We start from the raw sequence: 5,913 nt of genomic DNA, 5'->3' as shown, positions 1-5,913 counted from the left end.
ATGTTCTCACAGATCCTCAGTGCTCAGAACAGTGTCTAGCACACATCTGTTAATTGAATGTCTAGACACATAAATCCGTAGGTGTTGGGGACACTGTCATCTTTTGGCTGTCAATATCCTCTCTTGTGTGTGGTATTTCTTGGACACACAGCCTACCTCCCACTGTAGAAGCCACTGAGTGTGGATCCTATTCATCTTGCCCCCTGGCAGCCAGGGTGTGGGCATGTGACCTTGGTTCAACCAATCAGATCCCAGCCTGGGACTTTGGCTCAGAGTCGAGTGGCGCAAACCCTGAGAACTCTTAATCTTCATCTACAACAGCTGCCACACGCCCAGGGCGTCACTCCTGGGCTCCATGGCGAGTCTCCTACTGCTGTTTCTGTTGGCTCCAGCTTCCTATGCATTCCACGAGCCTCTGATAATCTTCCAAGAAATTGCTTTTCTGCTGAAGAGAGCCAGAGTAAATTTCTAGAGCTTGTAACCAAGAACCCTGACCAGAACAATAGGTGTCATTAATTTGGGGTTCCTCAGAGGTCGCTGTCATACTCTTTCTTTTCGCTGTTTTGAGTTGCCTAATTCGTCCATCGGTTTATCTCAAAGAGTGGTTTATATGTTTATATGAGAAATGCTGTATATGAAACAGTTTGGGGTTTTATTTGATCAATTTCTTGACTTTTTTTTCTTTGTTTTAAGTTTTTAATGAAAGCCATAGATAAGATTACTTTATTCCTGCATTTTCTCGATTGTTTCTTCCTTATATTTGCCCTTTTCCTTTCCTACTTGGCGAGATTTGGCTTTACGTTCAAGGATCTTTTTGCGGTCTTTGTCCAGTTTTAGTCTAGTAATAGCCACCTTGCTCAGGTGAATGCCCACGTGCACAGTTGTGCCATTAGCCTTCTCCCGCTGCACTCGCTCAATGTAGATGACATATTTCTTCCTGTAAACCTGGACTACTTTGCCAATTTGCTGCCCTTTGTAGTGTCCTCATACAACCTGAACTTCATCATCCTTACGGATGGGCATGGACCGAACATTGTACTTCTGTCTCAGCTCTTTGGAAAGAGGGGAAGACATAATCTTCCTGCGAATGTGGGAAGGTGCATTGAAATGCCATTTACGGTTCTTGCTCCGGTCAGCAGTCACAAAGGGGTTGAACTTCATTTTGGCCGAAGGCGCCTGAGCGGTGGCCGCAAAAAGAAAGAGCTCTTGACTTGTTTTAGAAGGGCTTGTAGCCTTATTAAATGAGCTCCTTGAAAGAGTGACACGGTCTTGTTCTTGTTCAGCTTTACAACCTCCAGGGTACCTGGCAGGGTCTAGAGCGTTACTCAGCTCACATTTCTGGGGTTGGAATCAAAACTGGGGAGCCTGAGTTAGACAGACTTGTCAGGCTAAACTTCCGCATTAAGGGATAGGTCAAAGCATGAAACTCCTCAACAGCAATTCTCTCTGGGTGATGTTAGGAATGGTCATAGGCATCTCCCTCTTATACCTCTTAGAGGGTCTTGATATTGTCTGCTACACCACTGAGCCCGTTGTAGAGTCTCAGAAGGAAATTTTTTTCTAGTCTCAGTACCCATGCTTCTCTTGAATTACTAGTTTATTTTGAGTTTTTGACTTTTGGACTTTATGAGTCACACAAGTTATTCATTCTCACAGGTGTGTAGTTGGCATTTTGGACGGGACAATTCTGCTCTGGAGGACTGTGGTATGCATTGCAGGACATTTAGCCGCCCTAACGCCACCCACTAAATGTAAGAAGCAGCCCCAAGTCATTGTGAAAAAATCAATGTGCCCTAATGGTTCCCCCTTCCCTTCCCTCCAGATGGGTGGAAGCTGAGGCTATGTTTTCCTCTTTTCTTTGACCATTAGGAAGCCCAGCGCCAAATCTGGCAAATGCCTTTAAGAACTACAAAGGCTCTCATAACAGGCAGATTTTATACTATCCTCACAAAAAGAATATTTTCATTTTTCTTTCCTTGTTCTATTTTTGGTTGAATGTTCTTATCCTGTTTTTGTTCATTTTCTACAAATTATATGCATTTTTGTAAGCCTCCTCAAATCTTTTTTTAACAGGATGGAGTCCAAGTAAATAAATAAAATAGTATAAAATTGTTTGGAAAGTGTCTGTTGTTTGTAGATGCTTTTCTTTATATGTGACATCTGTGCAAGTCTCTTGCTCGAGTTTTTCTTTCCTAAGATGCTTCGGGAATAAAAGCACTTACAGAAACACATCTATTTCTAGGTCTGTTGCACCTAGAAGTGCCGTAAGGGAGGCCTTCTGCGTGCTGATAATCTCAGTCAGTTGTAAAGCGGCTCTTCAAAGATGATCTGTTGGGTATGGGCAGGAGAAATAAAAAAGGAAATCCCATAAAAGAAACAGCAGCATCTATCTGGAGAAACCCACTAGCCCAGGAGGAGAGGAAGAATAAAGATGTCGTCTAACTCTTGAAACTGCAGGAAAGCCTATTCCGGGTGGAATGTAACTCCCCAGACATCTGTTGGTGACATCTACAGCCAGACATGCATCATTGGAGGCATCTGTAAATTATATGGGGGACAGTTTAATGACCGACAAAGCAGCACATCCAGCCAGCACAGATAGCATCTTTGAAATAAGCCGAGAGAATTAATTTAGGTGGGAGAGGAGAGAGCGGTGAGGTGGATGAGTGGGTGACAGGGCTCTATAGGAAGCATCCCTTGGAAATAATAACCCTGGAGGCAGGGGCAGGATGGAGGGAAGGAAGTAGTGCAGCTTTGTGTATTTCAGGGAGGGTTAAGCAGGGGACAGGAGGAGGCCAGCGCAGCCTAGAGGAACAGAGGAGGAAACGGTCCTTTCAAAAAGGAGGAAAGTGAAAAAAGAAACTAGATTCCAAAGAACAGAAGCCGGTTCCTCCCTCTAACCCCCATCCCATTTAAGAGGAATAAGTAGGAAAAGTAGCAATCCATTATGGTCAACTCTAAATGCTCTCCTAAAAATATTCTAAGACATCAGTTGTCAAGTTTTCATTGTTGAAATCTTTTTATTTTCCAAATGAAGTTTATGCAGAGTTCCCTAGAATGTAAGCCCCATGAGGGCAGGGATTTTTGTCCTGTGGTTCACTCTTGTAGCCCCAGCACCTGTCACCTAGTAGGCACTCAACGCATGCTTGTTAAATGGGTGACTGACTGAATGGATGAGTGAGTAGGTATTCAACCACATAGTCGGACTGAGAAGGATGATCACCTTTCTGGAAGTTACTCGAGTTCCTTAAAGAAAGAACCTTATTGTAGAGAAATCAGGTCGCCTGAGGGAAGAAGGCAGCCAGGAGACGACTAAAGGCTTTGTGTAAGTGATAAACCTGAACTCGATAGTGGGGAGATGGGTTGCAAAGGGAGAAGAATGGAGAAACCATGTGACAGGGCTTGTTATGAATAGTCAAGACTAGTACTCCTCAATTATAGGCCTTACCATTATCCTCGATTCTCCGGTAAAAATTTAGTCCGGATATCTGCCTTATGTATGATATTGGGAAGGATATCAAGAGGAAAGGGGCTGAATTCTTTGTTTGGGTCAATACCAAGAAGGAGATAAAAAATGACAATAATAAAAAGCTGTATGACCCAGACTGACAAATTCAGCAAAAACAAAGTAGAGGTGACTAGGAAGAGGCGAGCCTCTAAGAAGATGAAGGAATCTTAGGAGGACCCTATTTTCCTTCCTGGTTGTACAATGGGGGTTTGGGCTGACCTTGTCTGGATGTTAAAGGATTGCTGATATCAGCGATACATAGAAAGCACTTGAAAGAGCTACTGGGGATGAAAAGAGACACCCTGTGATATTGTGATTTATAATAAGAAATATGTATTTGGTCTTCATCCCTGTTTCTGGCACAGAGCTCCTAAAATCCTTGGGATATCCTAAATGATGAGAGTGACAGAGGTGTCTTTTCTTAATTTAATGAGGTGACTTTTGGACCCTCCCTAAGGATGGAGCTGGAGAGCCAACCGTGTGACTAGAGAGTTGGAACTTTCAGTCCCACCCCTGACCTCTAAGGAGGGGAGAAGGGCTGGAGGTTGAATCAATTGCCAATGGCCAGTGACTTAATCAATCATGCCTATGCAATGAAGCCTGCACAAAACCCTCAAAGACGGGGCTCAGAGAGCTTCCGGGTTGGTGAACCAAGAACACTTCCATATGCCACTATGCCAGACCCAAACTCTACAAGGACAGAAGCTCCCTTGTTTGGGTCTTTGTCTTATGTATCTCTTCATCCAGGTGTTTATTCATATCCTTTGATATCCTTTGTAATAAATTGGTACTCTAGTGAGTAAACTGGTTTGTTGAATTCTGTGAGCCACTCTAGCAAATTAATCAAACCCAAGGAAGGGGTTGTAGGAACCTCTGATTTATAGCCATTCAATTAGAAGTACAAGTAACAACTTAGACGTGATTAGCATCTGAAGTCGGGGGCAGTCTTGTGGGACTGAGCCCTTAACCTGTGGAATCTGATGCTATCTCTGGGTGGAGAGTGTCAGAATTGAGTCGAATTGTAGGACAACCGGCTGGTGTCACAGAATTGGTGATGTGGGGAACCCTCCCCCCACACTTGGGAATTGGGTGCAGAATCCTTACACCTAGAAGTCTGCTTCCTCCGCCAGTCTGCCTTCTCACTGTACCCTCCCTCCCTTTGGACCTTTTAAGAGCTGAGAACAGAGAAAGGAGAAGGAAGTTCGGGAGGCTCAGGGGTGGGAGGAGGAGATGAGCTGTGTAATGCGGCACTGGGTTTTGGATCCAGGACCATGTTGTGGTGGGGGATATTCCTGAGATAGTTAGAACCCCAGTTCCCAAACCAGAAATGCATCTCATTTCCTTATCTATAAAACTGGGTCTTTAAGGCCAGGGTGATTGAAGGTTTGTAGGTTTTTGTATTAAGAGAGAGGCACAAAACTGGTGGTGTCTAGACCCCTCCCTGGCTAAGACGCCTTCCTGACACCAGCCTTGAAATGTGGAGCATTAAAATTCATACCTCAGGCAAAATTAAAAATGCCTCTCCTCCTCTAGTGGTCCTTTGGGGTCACTTGCAAATTGTCAAAGCAGCAAATTTTAAATTCTTAGCTCTAAACTTGTACCTAAAAAAAAAGTCCCCCAAACAGTAACAAAAATCCCCAGCTGCAAAGGGTCCGTTGTGAGTCCCATTCTTGTCAGCTGGTTGTTGGAGATGTTGTCCTGGAATGTCAGGACCGGAACGTCCCAGAATGATAGCCACTAAGAGACCTCTTTTCTATTCTCCCTCACACACAGCACCTATTTCCAGTTAGAGGCTGCTTACAGCAAGGAAAGGGCACGTGGGAAAATAACTTAACTAGATATCTTTAAATAGGCCCTGGAAAGATGCCTGATTCCTTTACATATGAGAGCAGAGAGCGACCTGAAGAAGTGGGACACAAGGCCTGATGTAAACGGAGAAGTCTGTGGGGCAACCGCCATTGGCTGTGAGGCAGCTCCCTCTCTTCCTCCCCCCCTCCTCTGCTCCTCCTTGATGTTCAACTTGCTCCAGTGGCCTCTGGCAACACAGTGTAAACGATCTGCTTGATGTGAGAGGAAACTAATCCCCAAGCCCTGCTTCCCACATTAATGTTAATCTTCTTGAGCAAATGTGGCTAACGGGGTGGGCTTGCACCTCAGGGCAGTCATTTCCATTCCCTCCCACTGCACAGGAACTGAGTAGCAAAGAACCCGGTTGAGGAAGAGAAAGTGGGGGAAACATGGCTGAAGGAGGAAGAGAAGGGAGGGGCCAGGTATACCCAAAGGATGAGGAGTTTAGAAGTAGGCAAGACAGGGTTGGGTGCTCCACTCCCATTTCTTGGCACCCAGAAGGAAGGACAGAGAAGAAGCTCAAGGTCATTCACTTAAGATTTGGTTCCACTCAGTCA

The 5,913-nt window shown here is 44.8% G+C and overlaps 1 pseudogene; it reads right to left on the bottom strand.

Moving 5' to 3' along the window:
• Window positions 1–673: 673 nt before the first annotated feature.
• On the bottom strand, window positions 674–1,197 carry LOC100052427 (large ribosomal subunit protein uL24 pseudogene; annotated as a pseudogene).
• Window positions 1,198–5,913: the final 4,716 nt, after the last annotated feature.

Source organism: Equus caballus, chromosome 23 (genome assembly GCF_041296265.1).
Source record: "Equus caballus isolate H_3958 breed thoroughbred chromosome 23, TB-T2T, whole genome shotgun sequence".
In the NCBI taxonomy this organism is placed as follows: Eukaryota; Metazoa; Chordata; class Mammalia; order Perissodactyla; family Equidae; genus Equus; species Equus caballus.
Note: the sequence above shows the minus strand (reverse complement) of the source record. Positions and strands in the feature narration are given on the sequence as shown.